Source organism: Notothenia rossii, assembly GCF_949606895.1.
Source record: "Notothenia rossii genome assembly, chromosome: 5".
Lineage (NCBI taxonomy): Eukaryota > Metazoa > Chordata > Actinopteri > Perciformes > Nototheniidae > Notothenia > Notothenia rossii.
The window spans coordinates 43,474,315-43,492,345 of NC_136903.1; the positions used below are offsets into that span (position 1 = coordinate 43,474,315).

The window sequence follows — 18,031 nt, forward strand, 5'->3', positions numbered from 1 at the left end:
TGGCGGGGGAGTGGAGTCTGGGTGGTCAATGGAATCACATAAGATTAAAATAATGGCAACAGTCACAGTAGAAAACAGGGCTAAACCGGCGAGACATTTCCAGTCATCATACATAGTTATACTCTTAGCTCCAACCCTTCTACTGTCAGTCTACGTCTATGCTAACGTATGGTGTTAAAACCCAAGTTATTAAAAATGCTGTGGACCACTGGTTCATTCAACCATGATTTTAAAGGTTAAAATGTACATACAGTAGGGCGAACAAGTAGATTATTACTCCTAACACTAGTAGCGACCAACAGGTTATCAGGAAATTCAGGGCTCCTTCAGACATTTTCTACTCTTCTCTGAAATGTTTTGGTCCCTGTGTCAGTACTACATGAGGTAAAAAAGAAAAGAAAAAGAAAGAAAAATCCCTTAAATATGGGTTTTTAGAAAACAACTCCCTAAATGTGAGTTTACAAAAACAAATTCCCTAAATTTGGGTTTATAAATGGGGTCTTCTTATAGGTTAATAAATGACTTTAACCTGCGGATTAAGATACCACTTCCCTCAAAAAATGGGTTATTATAAGAACTTTAAACTGTGGGTTAAGATACCACTTCCCTCAAAAAATGGGTTAGTAAATGAGATGCTATGTGTAGCTTATAGCAACCTGATCAGAGGGGAGTAGGTTCCTCTGTCTTCCCGTGAAGTCCTGTGTCTTCGTGCTCCGGCCTGCTGACGGCGACTTCTGGGCCGTCTGTTGTAGGGATGTCCTCGTTGTCCTTCTCCTCCAGTCCGCTGATGCCAGCTTCCGAGTCGTCTGTTGTAGGGATGTCCGCGAGGTCCTTCTCCTCCAGTCCGCTGATGCCAGCTTCCAAGTCGTCTGCTGTAGGGATGTCCTCGTTGATGATAGCCAGGTCCGTCCGGATGTCGTCGAGGGTCCTTCCAGGTGATTTCCCCGCTGTACACTGGCTCCAGTGGTACCAGATGTCCCCCTTTCCTTCTAGGCGGACGGCATGAGTCGCTCTGTAGGGGCCTGTGAACCTGGGGTTGAGCCACTTGGGCCGGATGACCTTCAGCCAGACGAACTCCGCTGTGTTGGCCTTGTGTTTTTCGGGTCCCCCTTCGGCATCAGCAACCTGAGTGGAAAACCCTGACACCAATCCCTTAAGCTGCTTGAAATAAGGTTTCGGACTCAGGACCTCTACTTCCTTACCTACACTCAAGGCTCCTGGGCCAGGAAACTGATGGCCATGTGTCAGCTCAAATGGGGAGAAGCCTGTCCCTTTGTTAATAGAGCTCCTAATTGACATGAGAGCCAGAGGCAAGGCCTCCAACCATTTCATGCCTGTCTCCTCTAATTGACATGAGAGCCAGAGGCAAGGCCTCCAACCATTTCATGCCTGTCTCCTCTCATGCTTTGCTGAGTTTCTGTTTGATGTTCTGGTTCATCCTTTCTACCTTTCGCTGAGATTGGGGGTGATAGACAGCTCCAAAACTGTGTCTTAGTCCTAAAGACTGTTCTACTGTGCGTAGGTCGTGGTTCTTGAAATGGCTGCCATTGTCTGACCTCACTTTCCTAGGAAACCCATGTAGTGGAATGTAATGCGTGACTAAGAACTTGATCACTGAGTCTGCATCTTCTCTCCTGCATGGCATAGCTTCTGGCCAACCTGTGTATGCATCGACTACAACTAGTAAGTATCTGAACCCTCTTACTTTGTCAATCATGTCAGTGTAGTCAATTATGATTTCTTCTCCTGCCATCTTAGGTAAAGGAAACTTTCCCTGGTGTGGTTTTACAGTGGCTCTGATGTTATGGGTTAAGCAAATTATACATTCCTCTAGGTAATTAGCTATCATGTCGGGTAGGTAGGGGTGCCACCAGTGAGTCAGGTGTCTGCTCATTTGAGTTTTGCCGCAATGTGTTGGGCCGTGTGCTTCTTTAAGCATTGATCTTACCCATCCTGGGGGTATCCCTGGTCTCCCATCTGGGGAGTACCATATCCCGTCTTTGTTGGTAGCTCCTCTGTCTAACCATACTGTCTTATCTTGAGGAGACCCTGCTGCTTGAGCTTCTTTAAGAGCATCATCTGTTACTGCGGGCAGTAAGTCAGCAGATTTTGAGACCAGCATTTGAAACTGGGGCATATACCCTGCTTTGGCTTTGGCTGCCTTGTCTGCTGCATTGTTACCCCAAGCCAAATAGTTGTCTGCCGTGCTGTGACCTTTACATTTAAGTAAAGCTAGTTTGTTGGGTAACATTACTGCTTCTGCAAGCCTTCTGATCTCTTTCTCGTGTTTGATGGGAGTATTGGTGGATGTTACAAATCCTGCTCGCATCCATTGGCGCATTTCCACATGTATGACACCATGAACATATGCTGAGTCAGTATAGATGTTTACATCTTTTCCCTTTGATAGCTCTAATGCTGCAATGACTCCCATTACTTCTGCCAACTGTGCTTCTGACTCACGACTGCGTAGGCCGCTTGGAGCCCTTTGGTGGGTTGTCTAAAACAACATCCATCTGTGAACAGGTTTTCTGCATGTGGCATCGGCTCGTCTCTGAGATCTATTCTTAGCTTCACATCCTGAATGATTCTTTCCTCACAACTATGGGGTTCTCCGCTGCCAATGGTGTCTGCGCTGTTAACTCCTTCATGTGTGTAGGTGATGTGTGCTTGCGTCAGAGTTTTCTCTAACCTGGTCTGTCTTGTGGAAGTCATTGTGAATGCACTTGAGTTCACAAAAGAGACAATGCTATGTGTTGTCAGTACTGTCAAAGGGTGCCTCATCACAATGTGTGAAATTTTGTTTAAGATACGTGCTGTACCTGCTGCATGTCTTGTGCATGGAGGTTCCCTGTTCTCCACTCTGTCCAGTGTAATACTAATGTACATCAGTATTGACCTACATCCTCCCTTTTTCTGAAATAGAACACCATTTACTGTGTTTTCATTTTCAGAAACATCAAGGAAAAATGGCAATGCATAGGATGCAGAGGCGAGAGAGGTGACCTGGGACATGGATTGTTTGAGAGAAATGAACGCAGCTTCTGCAGCTTGTGTCCAGGCCAGTGTGGCAGTGAGATTGCGCATGCCTTTCTCACTGATCAGTGTTCTCAGTACAGCTGTTCTTGGGTTATACTCTGGGATGTATTGTCTGTTGTAGCCTGTGAGACCCAGAAAAGATAACATGTCTTTGACTGTCCTGGGTTTTGGGTGATGCAATATAACCTCCTGATGTGTTGCTGACATGCCTGTACCTGCTGGAGAGATAACTCTGCCCAAAAATGTCACCTCTTTACGGGTGCATTGTAGCTTTTTCTTGGAGACCTTGAACCCTGTTGCGTGGAGGCGAACCAGTAGGTTCCTGGTGGCCTCTAAACAAGAGGCTGCGGAGGGTGCTGCAATGAGAAGGTCATCTACATACTGGATCAACACCACCCCCTCTGGTAATGAAACGCCATCTAGCTGTTCCCTTAGTATTTTGTTAAATATTCCTGGAGACAGACTGAAGCCTTGGGGCAGTCTCGTGTACTGTAGTTTTTCCCCTCCCATTGTAAATGAAAAAATAGGCCTCATTTTCTCCGCCAGAGGTATGCAGAAGAAAGCGTTGGCCAGGTCAATACAGGTGAACCATGTATGTTCAGGTGTGATATTACAAATAGCCGTGTATGGGTTAGGAACTGGTACCAGAGCTGTAGTTGTAATAGCATTAATGGTCCTTAAATCATGAGCCATTCTGTACTCCCCGCTAGGTTTTGATACCGGGAGTATTGGAGTGTTCCACTCGCTTTGTGAGGGTTCCAACACCCCCGCTCTCTTCAGTCCCTCAACTGCCTTGCTGATACCCCCTTTGGCCTGTGGTTTAACAGGGTACTGTGATAGATTTATAGGCATAGTGCTGCTCACCTCAAATGTTATTGGTGCAGCCTTTGAGCAGAAACCTACGTCATGAGAGTCAGATGCCCACAGGTCAGGTGGGAGGTCACGCAACATGTCATCAGTGAATGAATGGTCAGTTTTTTCTCTACCGTGATGTCTCTCCACTTCGTGTCTCTCCATGAAGATGAATTCTTGTGTGCAGATTTTTAGAGCATAAGCTTTGTGTGAGGGAGAGTATGTAAGTGCTGCTATTTGTGTTGGTTTCCCAATCCTCGACTTCTAGCAGTGTCTTCACCATAGGACCAAGTTCCCTAGCTTCATAGCCCTTCCTGATAGCTAATGAAATGTGTGGTGTGGCTTCACCTGACATACGGTACCAATAGAGTTGTTCATCAGTGAGTTCAACAGATGCAGCCACCCCAGCTTGTCCCACAAAATAAATTGGTTGTTGCTACGTCCCAAATGGACATAGCCACCTCTGCGTCATACGCATATGCATAACTTTGGTCCTCCATTCTATCATAATTCAGCGTCAGATGGGGAGGATCTGGAGGGGAACCATAAGAACTGAGGAGGTTAATCCACGGCTTCCATTGTTGAAAAATTGAAAATAGTCCCAGTGTCTTGTCTTGGGGCCAGTCGAGCAACCCCCAGTATATAGTGGCATACTGAGTTGCTTCTGCTGCAGTGGATTGGGCCAACATCATTTGAGAAGCTGACTTTATGGTTGATAGTGAGCAATTGAGGCGAGTGCCATTTGGGAATGATATTATTAGTCCGTCGGGGGAACAGAGGACGGAGGCGTTAGCTTTGATAAGAACATCCCGTCCCATGAGTTTAGCCCGACTTTGGGGTGCCAGAATGTACTGATGAAGAAATAGCTGGCCCGCTATTCTGGTGGTTAATGGCGTAGAGAGCGGTACTTGCTCTATTTCTCCCGAAAACCCTATGACTGAGACTGTATTACTGGACTTGGATGTGTTGAAAACGGGGGAGTTGATAGTTGAATATCTAGCTCCTGAATCAACAAGGAATGATAATTTCGCGTTTTTTACAGTCATGTCCATGTAAGGATCCGCCAGGCCCGTACATTCAGGGTTCCCTGGGCGACCTCATTGTGGTGGGTAACATTCTTGTTCGTACTGGACAAACTGGCCATAGGGAGCAGCCATCGCATTTGGTGCAACGTGACCCTGGCCTTGGTGTTGGGCCTGTGGGGCTGCCTCATGGGGTTTCTGGAAATACTGCATGTCTGCTCTGTACCCTTGTACCTGCCCTCTCTGCCCCCCTTGTCCCCGCCCTCTCTGTGGGCATCGCCTGTACCAGTGGTTGGCCTGTCCACAGATGTAGCACACGTTCTGCTGATATTGGATCACTCCAGGAGCTGTTCCAAACCCTCCTCTACCTTTAGCCGTGTCTCTGAACCCGCCCCTCCGTTGCTGAAAACCATTATTGTAGCCGTATTGGGGCTGGTTATAGAATGGACCTTGGTTGGGAAAACCCCCTTTTGGGTTTTGCGGCCCCGGTGCCTGCTCTGCTGGCGCCACAGGATGAAAAATCAGCTGTTAGGCACTTTTCTTCTCATTTTGAACTGTTTTACGGGCTATTTCTAGCTGAGCATGGAGTAGTTGCACTCTCAACTCTTCTTCCTCGGTTTTATTCTTTGTGAGTTGTTTGTTAAATTTGCCTAAATGATGGCCCAGATGACGCTCCCATGTCTGCGTGCTTAGTAGATCCACTTCTGGGTTGTCCTCCATAAGAGCTTTAATCTCGGCAGGTACTGCTGCCAATATTGCTTTACGGAACATCTGCATATGTTGGTCACTACTTTCAGGACTACAGTCAGTAGCTACTATGTATTGTTGGCGTGACCTGAGCAACATGGTTGCTGCGGCCTCTCCCGGTGTGAACGTGAAAGATAGTGAGCCGTAACCTCCTCCTGTCTGTGGGAAATGTTCTCTCATTGCCATACTCAGCAAGCTGTGTATGTTGTCGGAAGAGATAGGCCGGTTATCGGTCATTCTTACTGTTCCTGATCTTTCCTCAACTTTCTTCACGTCATGGCTGGAAGTCTGTTGTGCTAATATCCTCCTGAAATCTCCAAGGCAGATTGTTTGCCCTACCAACATATCAGCAAACTTTCTCATCCAATGTCTCCCTCCCTCAGTAGGTAGTGGCATTTTGTCAACTAGTGCATGCAAATCTCCTGGTGTGAAAGGGTGGTAAGCGGTATTCCCATTGGGGAGCGCCACCAAAGGAGCCTGTAATACTGGAGCCACAAAGGCAAGAGATGTGGGGTTTCCTGAGGTGTGTTGAGATCTCAAACTCATACGGGGAAGTGCAAGAACCTGTGTATCAGTCAGTTCAGTGATTGTTCCTGTCATATTTATGTACTTAACCTTGCTCTTGCACCCCCTGCCGCCGACCTCTACCTGTTCTGCTCCAGAGGAACACTCACCAGTCATCCCCCGACAGGGGCGCCGTAAGGGGGTGAAAAGTTAGGACGATTCTAAGGGCCCGTGACTGACGGGGGCCCCAAAATGTTTAGAACATTAAGAAAAAAAGATATAAGTAACCTTTCATCAATCCTCAATAATTAACATTTAATAGAACGTTATATTGATAAAGTACTCACTAAACTTACGATTAATTTAACTTATTTTCTTCCAAAAGTTAATTATCCAAAGCCTCTGTACACACCCCCCAGTTACATGTAATGGTTTGGTCCTGCCTCCAAACGCGGTGCTGCACCGGCACTTGCAGAGAGTGAAAACATGTGAGGAGGGATGCTAGTACTTAGCCTACACTTGTGTTGTACCATGTCTCAACGACTCAAAAAGTCAGGCTCTAAGAAAAGAAGAGAAAGGAGAGAAAGACAAGAGAGAGGGACTAAAGGGCGACAGTATGTCACCCAGCTTTTCACAAAAAAAGGTGTGGTCCATGAGAGGTCGAAATTATTCTGTTAGCTAATGTTTTGTTTTTACTAAGCTGACATTAAGTAGACTACTGTTAATATCTTTACAGAAAATTCAGAGGTTTTTCATTTCACTGCTCTTTTAGCTGACATTTAAAGGTAGGGTAGGTAATTCACTTCAGAAACACTTTTTGTTATATTCCATGGAATGCTCTTAACATCCCAATAACAATGAATATATTAAATGCTTTGACAATAAATACATACAAACATTTCATCTGTGGAAGCCTTGACGCAGCCTGTAAAAAGCACGACCAATCATCTGAGCCGGCCCGGCTAAAATAATTGGATGGCCTACCTGCCTGTCAGCCTTCCAACTGTGCACAAACTTCTATCGTGCCCTCATTGGTCATGTGCGCGTTTGTGTGTGTTGGAGAAGGGGCTCTGTAAGGAAGTCTGAAGGAAGGGGCAGATTTTTTTCGGTTGTGTACTTTTAGATTTTAGCGCACTCGAGCTGGTTTTTCCATTCTTACCTCCTTACCATTAATAAATGCAGGCACATTTTTAGCGCCTATTCATACTAAATCAGTTGTCCCTCCCCCTGGTGCCAGGACCAACAGATCCATCTCTAAGCTCAGCAGCCCTGTCCCCCCATAATGCTGAACCTGAACCAGCTTTTCTCCCAACTGAAGGAGGTGAGCAGCATTGTGTTGAATGACATGCCACTTAACATATTTGAAGGGAGACTATATATCTATAAAAACTAAAAGCTAACATCTAATTTTAATTATACATTTCAAACACAGTATTTTCCCACATAGCCAATGATCTATATAAAACAAAAAACTGCTTTTAGTCTATTTGGATGATGGACAGTTTGAAGCGTTGAGTGAGTCTGTATTAGGTAAACTACATGTTAATCACCGACATTTTGGTTATGATATTAATACTAATGTTATTATATTAAAGCAGGGGTGGGGAACCTCCGGCCCCCGGGCCGTATACGGACCGCGAGACCATTTGGTACGGCCCTCGAGGTAATTTATAAACAAAGTGGCCTGTGCCTGGTGGTGGGGCCCAATGTGATATATTTTCATGGGGCCCAAAATCCCTGGCGGCGCCCCTGTCCCCCGATGCCCCTCCCTTGCTGGTGGAATAATGGCCCGTTTGTGCCTGCCGTTCTTGGAACGGCAGGTCAGTCTGCCCTCTCTCTTGGGAGAACTTTCACTGTACCATTCCCCACCTGTTTGTTGTTGGCTACCGCCCTCTTGCTCTCTATTCATTCTGTTCTGACTTTCTCGTTCTATTTCTTCCTTCTCCCGTCTCAGCAATTCTTCCGCTTCCTGGTAATGGACCCCCTTACTATCCTGACTGTCCTTACTACCATAATCTCTGCCTTTCTCCTCAGATGCTCTCTCCTCCAGTTGCTTTCTGTAATCTTCGGCCCGTGCTTTCTCCTCTCTCTCCCTCTCCTCACATTTTTCTACAATGGCTATCAATTCTTCCAGTGTGGGGCTGCTCTCGCCCTTTTTAGTGGAGGTCTTCCTTTAAGGATTTAGTGAAACATTTCCCACCATTTTAAAGTTACCCCCCCTTACACTTGCTTTTTCTTGGTCTGACCCAGAGCCCACTGGTGTCAGTGGCATCTGTAGATTATACCTGGGGGGTGCGTTCGGGACAGGGGAAGAGTAAGGAGGCGGTTGTGTAGATACACTGGATAAACCCGGATAAATTAGGGGGGAATGAACATACTGATCCTCTACAGTTCCTGTCTGAGACCTCTCTCCTGAACTAGCCTTTCCTGCAGTGCACACGTCATTTACGGCACTGCTGAGAGTTTATCTCCCCCTGTCTGAGGCATAGGTGTCCTCTTGAGTCATATCCCTGCTATATATATTTAAAAAATAATAATAATAATAAAAAAATATATATAATTTTTTTTTAAAAACACCTTGAATTTCAGGGAGGGGGCTCCGTTGGCGGGGCGCAGCTCCCCTCCAAGACTATGGTAGGGGAAGCACTGAATGTGGTTTAGTAAAGTATTTAAAAATACCCCACATTTGACATGTACAGGACAATCAGACCTTGTTCAACAAAGATCATCAGACAATTGTTTTGTCTTTGAGGTACAGCCGCAGCAGAGAGTCTGAGTTTGAAGAAAACCCTAAAATGTTATTTCGTGTTGTTTAATGAATCAATATTTACTGGTCTTGAATTTCCTCACTGGATTACAAAATGCTCGAATCTTATTGTACGGGACATTATGCAGATTTAATCACCTGAAGATGAAAATATAGATTCAGCGATATGTACCATTTTAAGGAAATAGACTGTTAGCGGTATTGACCGAAGCTTCGCAGCTGTAGCTAAGGGCTGCTAATGAAAACTCAAGTGCTCAATTGGTTGGTTTTTCTTTTTTATTAAGAATTGACCAAGCATATCTTCCTCTTCGAAATCCCAGTTGTACTTCGCTAACACGCAGTGCCTTGGAGGGTGCGTTTAATGGTTCCCACCCGTAACACATTTATGGACAAGGTCATGTTAGACAAGCAATCCAGTGGTTAGTTTTCAGGGTAAGCTCCACTGTTTTTTTATTTTATGTATTCACTTTAAGAGAAAGGGATTTCAGAAACAAGTCACACAAGTTTGGATCGAGGTAAAATTAACAAAAGGTAACTGTTGTCACCCCTTCTAAACTTATGAAATAATGAGAAAAATATGAACGACTCTTCACCTGACTCCACCTGCAGGTGGATCACAGACTTCCTGTCTGACAGGAAGCAGCATGTGAGGCTGGGGAAACACGTCTCTGACCCCCGGACCATCAGCATTGGTTCCCTTCAAGGCTGCGTTCTTTCCCCTCTGCTCTTCTCCCCTCTGCTCTTCTCCCTGTACACCAACAGCTGCACCTCCAGTCACCAGTCTGTCAAGCTCCTGAAGTTCGCAGACGACACCACCCTCATCGGACTCATCTCTGGTGGGGACGAGTCTGCCTAGAGGTGGGAGATGGACCATCTGGTGACCTGGTGTAGGGACAACCACCTGGAGCTCAAAGCTCTCAAGATAGTGGAGATGGTTGTGGACTTTAGGAAGAACGCAGCCCCACCCATCCCCATCACTCTGTGTGACTCCCCAGTAACTGCTGTGGAGTCTTTCCGCTTCCTGGGCACCATCATCGCCCAGGACCTCAAACGGGAGCAGAACATCTGCTCCCTCACCAAAAAAGCACAGCCGAGGATACTCCATCACCATCTGGTACGCTGCAGCCACAGCCAAGGATAAGGGCAGGCTGCAGCGTGTCATCCGTTCTGCAGAGAAGGTGATCGGCTGTAATCTGCCATCCCTCCACAACCTGCACGCCTCCAGAACCCTGAGGCGGGAAGATAGTGGCCGACCCCTCCCACCCTGGACACAAACTGTTCACCCCCCTCCCCTCCGTGCTCCATCAGGACCAAAACCTCTCTCCATCAGGACCAACACCTCTCTCCATCAGGACCAACACCTCTCTCCATCAGGACCAAAACCTCTCTCCATCAGGACCAAAACCTCTCTCCATCAGGACCAACACCTCTCTCCATCAGGACCAAAACCTCTTTCCATCGGAACCAGAACCTCAGGACCAGAGCCTCTCTCCATCAGGACCAACACCTCTCTCCATCAGGACCAGAACCTCTCTCCATCAGGACCAAAACCTCTTTCCATCAGGACCAGAATATCAGGACCAGAGCCTCTCTCCATCAGGACCAAAACCTCTCTCCATCAGGACCAAAACCTCTCTCCATCAGGACCAACACCTCTCTCCATCAGGACCAAAAACTCTCTCCATCAGGACCAGAACCTCTCTCCATCAGGACCAAAACCTCTCTCCATCAGGACCAGAACCTCTCGCCACCTCAACAAGGCTCGCACCCCCCCCCCCCCCCCCTACTGACACTTTACCTCAGCCACAACGCAGACTCGATGCATTACATAATGGAGATCACAGGATGGTAAATAATGCAATGTTTAAATATTGCTTACTGCACATATTTTATATTCTATAATTGATTGCATTATATTTCGATGTAAATTACTGCTTTATTTTATTGCTATCTTACTATATTTTTATTAGTGTTCTTAATATAGTTCGCTATCTGTGTACTTTTTTTTATTTTAGTTTTTTATTTGTATGTATGCACTGACACCTAGTCAAATTTCTCGTACGTGTAAACCTACCTGGCAATAAACTCATTTCTGATTCTGATCTTTTTGTCTTCTAGGTTGCACTGCCACGTCTACAGTAGTGCAGAATGGACAGAGGAAACATGATTGGGCCTCAAGTTTTTTGCAGCCAATATAAATTATCCTACTAACTTGGGATAGGAGGGTGAGTGAACAAGTTATCCATTGGTTGGAACCTACATTGTTAGACGTACTAAATCCTGCACACTGCTCCTTCAAATTGACAATGTGAACATATTTTTTAATTTTATAATTCCTGTTATTTTCAGTTGAGAATGTTTCAGAGTAATTGTTTCCTACAGAACATTTTGTGATGTCATTTTATTGAACCTGTTTGATTGGAAAATGTTAGAAAAAAGCTTTAACATAACAGTATTCTAGCTGTAGAACTTTAGGTTCTGTATTTATTTTAGTGTTTGATCATACAAATATAATTAAAAAAAATGTAAAAAACTGTTTTTCTCATCAGAACTTTATTTAAGCTATTTGAACATAACATTTTAAGACAATGGATTTTGAAAAGAGTGTCTTCCTGTAAGATCTTTAAGGACAATTCCTGTATATTAATTGCTTTTGCACTTTATTTCAGTTAAAGTATTTTTACTTTAATTTTATGGTTTTTGTTTGGCAACCTGCTGCTACCAGTCATTTGACCGTTTTTTATGGGGGTTTTGCCCGTAGAAGTTTTAGTGCTGTACTTTTATTAAAGGTTATTGACTGTAAAAAGAGCAGATAAACCTGTAAAATAACAGTGTTTCACTGCTGAACTTTAAGTTCTGTCACTTTATTGAAGGTGTTTGACCGTAATAATTTAGGATAAAACTGTAAAATAACAGTGTTTCACTGCTGAACTTTAAGTTCTGTCACTTTATTGAAGGTGTTTGACCGTAATAATTTAGGATAAAACTGTAAAATAACAGTATTTACATGCTTAACTCTAAATTATGTCCGTAATAAACAAGGGAAGATACCTGTAAAGTAACAGTGTTTCTCTGTAAAGGAAATTAATTATATTTACTGTGAATTTACGTTTTTTTCCCATTATTGTAATTAAGGTATTTCACTGTCGTTTGACGGTAAGTTTTTGGAAGCACCAGCTGCCAGATTTTTACAGTTTTTTTTTTACAGTGTTGTCTAGATCTGTCTTTGGTTTTCTGTCTGTGTGTTCCCTACCTGTTCCCTCCTACCTGATTTCCTGATTGTGGTCACCTGGTGGCTGTGTTTTCTCCTCCCTCCTCACCTGTCTCTTGTTTCTTTGATTAGTCCTGTGTGTATTTAGGTTTGTTTTTTCCTGTTAGTCTTTGTGAGATCCTTGTTTGTGTTTGACTGTGTTCAAGGGGTAGTGTTCTGTTTGTTACCATTTAAACCTTGAAATAAAGGTATTTTCTGTGAAATCTGCATTTGGGTCCTGCCTGCTTCACTCAACCCTGACAGTTAACCCATATTCATTTTACAGGAGACAGTATACATTTAAAGAAACGTGTCATTATCAAGCTTTTAATTTGAAGGTGAAGAAGTAGGAGACCTTTTTTACCCTGACCCTCTTTTTACCCCTTGACCAAACGAACCTCAGCCCATGTTCTTACAGGAAGACTGGGTATATCTGAACAATAAACTGGACTGGACTGATAATTCTGCTGCTCTGTACAAGAAGGGACAGAGCAGACTCTTTCTGCTGAGGAGACTGAGGTCTTTCGGGGTGCAGGGGGCACTCCTTCAGACCTTCTTTGACTCTGTTGTGGCATCAGCCATTTTCTATGGTGCATGTGGCCTGCTGGGGAAGCAGCATCTCGGCTGCTGACGGGAAGAGACTGAACAGGTAAGGAAGGCCAGCTCTTTCCTGGGGAGTCCTCTGGACACTGTTGAGGTGGTGGGAGACAGGAGAATGGCAGCTAAGCTGTCTTCCCTGCTCGACAATATGTCCCACCCCCTCCAGGACACCCTGTCCTCACTGTGCAGCACCTTCAGCGACAGGCTGCTGCACCCCACCTGTCACACGGAGAGATAACGCAGGTCCTTCCTTCCTGCAGCAGTCAGACTTTACAACCAGCACTGCCCCTATTAGACCCTCCTACACACACCAAAACACAACACCCCCTTGTTGCTAAATACAAACCAACTTTGTGCAATATGTGCTATATGTGCAATATATATATGCCATTAATAATTGTGTAATTTATACCTGGCCACTAAATCAATCAATATATATATGCCGTTAATAACTGTGTAATTTATACCTGGCTGCTAAATCCTTGTTACTGTTACAAGGTATGTATCTTGTATTTTGTAGATTGTGTAACTTACTGCTGTTAAATACCGTCAAACTATGTGCTTTATGTGCAATATATACTTTATATACATATGCCATCTTTAATAACTGTAATATATACCGGGCTGCTAAATCCTAAGAACTGCTACAGGATTTGATATGTAGATTTGATTTGTTTTTTATCTTTATTCTTGAAAATGATGTAACTTTTTTAGTTTTTCTTTTTTTAGCATATTGTTTATTATATTATAACTTAGTATTTTTTTGCATATTGTTGAGTTGTTTGTTTATTATATTATAACTTAGTACTTTTTTAACGCATTTAAGATGTAAAACACTAAGCTGTCTGTGGCTCTTTCCTGCTGTAACGCTGCAAATTTCCCCTCTGTGGGACTAATAAAGGTATTCTGATTCTGATTCTGATTATATATTCATTCACTCCACAGCTGCATATAATCAGCTCTTTAACCAATTAAATTTCACCTCAATCTCCAGCAGCCAATCATCGTGCTGCATGTCAAACTTTAAAATGGTTCTCCTCTCTCCTGCCAACACATCCTCACTCCTAGGTCGGCCTATGTTGACGTTATGTCAAGTCCCCTGTGTCGGCTTTTTCCAACGCAAGGGGCCGCCCCTTAGCGTACATTTTCAACTTTCCGGGATGTCCATACTAGGCTTCTACGGAGCTCCCTAAACGTATGTTGTAGACGACTTGAGATCGCGAGCGAATGCTACCCGCAGATCCATTCTCACAGCGTTTATCAACCTTTTTCTAACTCAATATCAAGCCACACTTATTGCTTTTACTTCTTTATTTTAATTGAATAATGTAGGACTTTTGTTGCTGTCAGTTATGGGGAGAGTAGGGGCTCAGAATACTGAAATCTGTATTGTTTCCTCGTTTTTTCCTTCTAATTTTGTATTCTTTTCTAAACCACACACTGTTATTTCAACCATAGGTTATCACTCAATATCAATCCATGATAATTGATTTTATTTGTAATCGTATAATGTCTGACTTTTTTTGCCGTCTGTGAGGAAAATAAATGGGGCTCAGAGCCTCAAAATACTGAAATCTGTATTGTTTTTAATCTTTTTTTCCTTCGAATTTGTTATCCTTTTCTAAATAACACACTGTTATTTACTCAACATTAACACACTATTATCCTTGTTTTTATTTATTCGTTTAATTCTATAATATTGGGCTTTTTAGCCGTCCGTCAGGAACTGATTTTCAAAAATAAAGTCACCGGAAACAGACGTAGCTCGATGATTGGATGTTGTAGCCGCAATGCACGCTGGGATATGGCAACCCAGTCTCACGGCATTTCGTGTTCACCAACACGATTTTTAATCTATTGATTCGTGTTCACCAACACGATTTCCCCCTTTTTTTCGTGTTGCACAGCACGATTTTAAAAGCAATGTATTTCTACTGGTAATGTGTTTCGTGCCTGCAGCATGTCTTTTTCTCCGGTCAGGTCGTGGAAGACCGGAAGCTGTGTGGTTCATAAAAACATGTTCTTACCCAATATCAAGCCACAATTATTGCTTTTATTTTAAATCGTATAATTTCGGACTTTTGTTTCCGTCTGTGAGGAAAATAAATGGGGCTCAGAGCCTCAGAACACTGAAATCTGTATTTTTTAAATGTTTTTTTCTTCTAATTTGTTATTCTTTTCAAAATAACACACTGTTATTTACTCACCAATAACACACAATTATCCTTGCTTTTATTTATTGGTTTAATTCCATAATCTCTGGCTTTTTTGGCGTCCTTCAGGAACTGAATTTCAAAATAAAAATAACCGGAAACAGACGTAGGCATTTCGAGCGATTACACAAGATCCTCAGCTATGGTTTAAGCTCACTGATTGGATGGTTTAGCCGCAATGCATGCTGGGATTTGGTGTTTATATGATATGAAATCCGGAAAACATTTTAAAAGAATAAAAGAATACTTAATTCCGAGTGTTCTTGCTTTTCTCTTTGAAAGTCATCACATAACGGCATTGTAATACACGGTTCGGCTGCATTACATATTACAGATCTGCCGTAGTTCTTTATTTATAGAGCCCTGATGAGAAGACCTTTGGAAAAACTGGAAGAAATGCCGCCGAAACTGAATACTTAACGTGGATCATAAATATATCAACAATTAAACAACATCTTCAATTTCTCTTCACACAATACGTCTCCTTTGCAGTATCAACCGTAATTCGGCTGACTTTTATATTTGATCTAATTCGTAGATAGGTTATATTTACACCATAACGGTGCACAGCTGATATAAAAGGACTTTGATTTTCTTTGAATATAAGAATGTAAATACTGAGTCTGAAATAGTATAGCAATATGCTATAAAATTATGTGAAAACATGAATAAAACTACACATCTTCAGATGTTGTACATACATAAGTGTCCTACACTAATAATACAAAGTTATTATAGCTGTGTGTACCTTGTGTGCACCGCCTAGTGGTTAAAGCACGTTATTTAATTATTGTTTTTATGTGTTATATTTGATTAAAAAAATATTAAGAGTACATACTTTCATAGGGGGAAAGTAGAATGTCTGTGATAGAAATATAGAATATAAAAAATCAAGAAGATACTGTAAGTGATCTCTACAATAAAACAGTTTAGAGCAGGATGTACAAAGATGTTAATAGGAGGAGGTGCAAAACAGAAAAACGAATTAACCTTTATTTAAACATTAAATAATACTTTAGATTAACGTCCTCTTTTAAATAAGATTTTTTTTTTGGGGGTATCTACAGATAAATATTAAGCCTGACAAAGTACTTAACGTCTAATATATTGCTTTCCTGCAATGTTAACTATGTTGAAGCACTTATTTTATCTGATATTATACATATGAATTATACTCTTATGTATGTAGATAGTATAAGAAATGTGCAGAATATGAAAGTGTAATGGTGGAGGTACAAACACATATTGATAGATGTCTTGTAATGCGCTGTTGAGGAACCTGTGACCCAAGATTTTCATTCATTGCATACACCGTAGTTGTGTATATGATAAGTCAATAACCTTTGAAAATCTTGAAATCTGGAAAGGGATGTGCAAAATAGCCATTATACAGTCTTTAATTAACTATTAGTAGAGAGTAACGAGTAATGTATATACTTTATTACTCGTTTCCATTCATGTCAATTGCAGATAAATGTTTAGTCTTCTCAAGCACCAACTATCAAATATCTCTCCTGATTGTTGGCACTTGGCAATCAGGTTAACCTCTGAATTGTGGAGTAGAATTACAAAGTAACAATGATCTGTCACGTGGGTATATATTAATGCTGCGCATTATGGACACAAGCGATTTTCACCCATTTATTAATTATATGTTTTACATTTGATAACACCAATGTGTTTAATACTGGCAACTTCTAATTGTGGGAAAAACGAAAACGTTCAGTAAAGACGTCCCATGGAACATTTTGCGAAACACAATAGCCAGCATGTGTAGTTCTGGGGGGGGGGCGTTCGATTCCAGTTTTGGATGGCGTGGTTTTGTTCAATTTCAAACAGCTGTTTGACGCTCGGCGTAACCTTGGCGCACTGCCACTCCAACATCCAATCCCAGCGCTTGAAGATTAATCACGGGGACTGTAGTGCTAAACGATAGCTGGGGATTATGGGTAGTGTAGTGTCTTCGGCCATCCTAAACTCCTAGAGGCCTACGTCTGTTTCCGGTTATTTTTATTTTGAAATTCAGTTCCTGACGGACGCCAAAAAAGCCAGAGATTATGGAATTAAACCAATAAATAAAAGCAAGGATAATTGTGTGTTATTGGTGAGTAAATAACAGTGTGTTATTTTGAAAAGAATAACAAATTAGAAGGAAAGATTTAAAAATACAGATTTCAGTATTCTGAGGCTCTGAGCCCCATTTATTTTCCTCACAGACGGCAACAAAAGTCCGAAATTATACGATTTAAAATAAAAGCAATAATTGTGGCTTGATATTGAGTAAGAACATGTTTTTATGAACCACACAGTTTCCGGTCTTCCATGACCCGACCGGAGAAAAAGACGTGCTGCAGGCACGAAACACATTACCAGTAGAAATACATTGCTTTTAAAATCGTGCTGTGCAACATGAAAAAATGGAGAAAATCGTGTTGGTGAACACGAATCAATAGATTAAAAATCATGTTGGTGAACTGTTAGAAATTAAAATCAATGTTTTAATGGGGAAATTTAGTTTAAACATGCCGTCAGTTTTAATGCTCTTTTATACTGAAAAAACAGAAATTCTTGTGCACAAGCAGTTAAGCTTTTATTCTGAAAATCCTTCATCTACGGTTAGCATTTAGCATGTGGCTAATATACGATTTCCTAAAGAGGTGAATTTAGTAGCGAAATGATATGGAGTGGTGCAAACTCAAGCCTACTGATTTAACACTACAACTATAGATGTCGAGATACTGCCATGCTGAATATTAAATGAAGGTACAGTTTATTTGAATACATTATTGTTTACAGACGAGAGGAGCATGTGACAACATCCGGAATGACCGGAAACCAAACGAGCCGAGAAGTATTGTTTAGAGTATTGATTACAGCGTTTAGAATGTGTTAAATGAAAAGTGATGAAAGAGAATATGAGGAGAAAAGGCGTGTTAAGCATATATTGAATGTGAAAAGAACCAATCCTTTGACATTGGAGGCGAGCCGGCTGGCGGGGAGGAGCCAGCAGAGGATATATACCAGCACCGGAGGAGAG

General features: G+C 42.4%; 1 long non-coding RNA gene across 1 annotated transcript; it reads left to right on the forward strand.

Annotated features, from left to right (window-relative positions):
- The first annotated feature begins 5,580 nt into the window (after window positions 1-5,580).
- LOC307041729 lies at window positions 5,581-13,697 on the forward strand. The gene is made up of 2 exons (XR_013808861.1): window positions 5,581-10,779; window positions 11,050-13,697. It is a non-coding gene; the product is annotated as an uncharacterized lncRNA (long non-coding RNA).
- The last annotated feature ends 4,334 nt before the right edge of the window (window positions 13,698-18,031 follow it).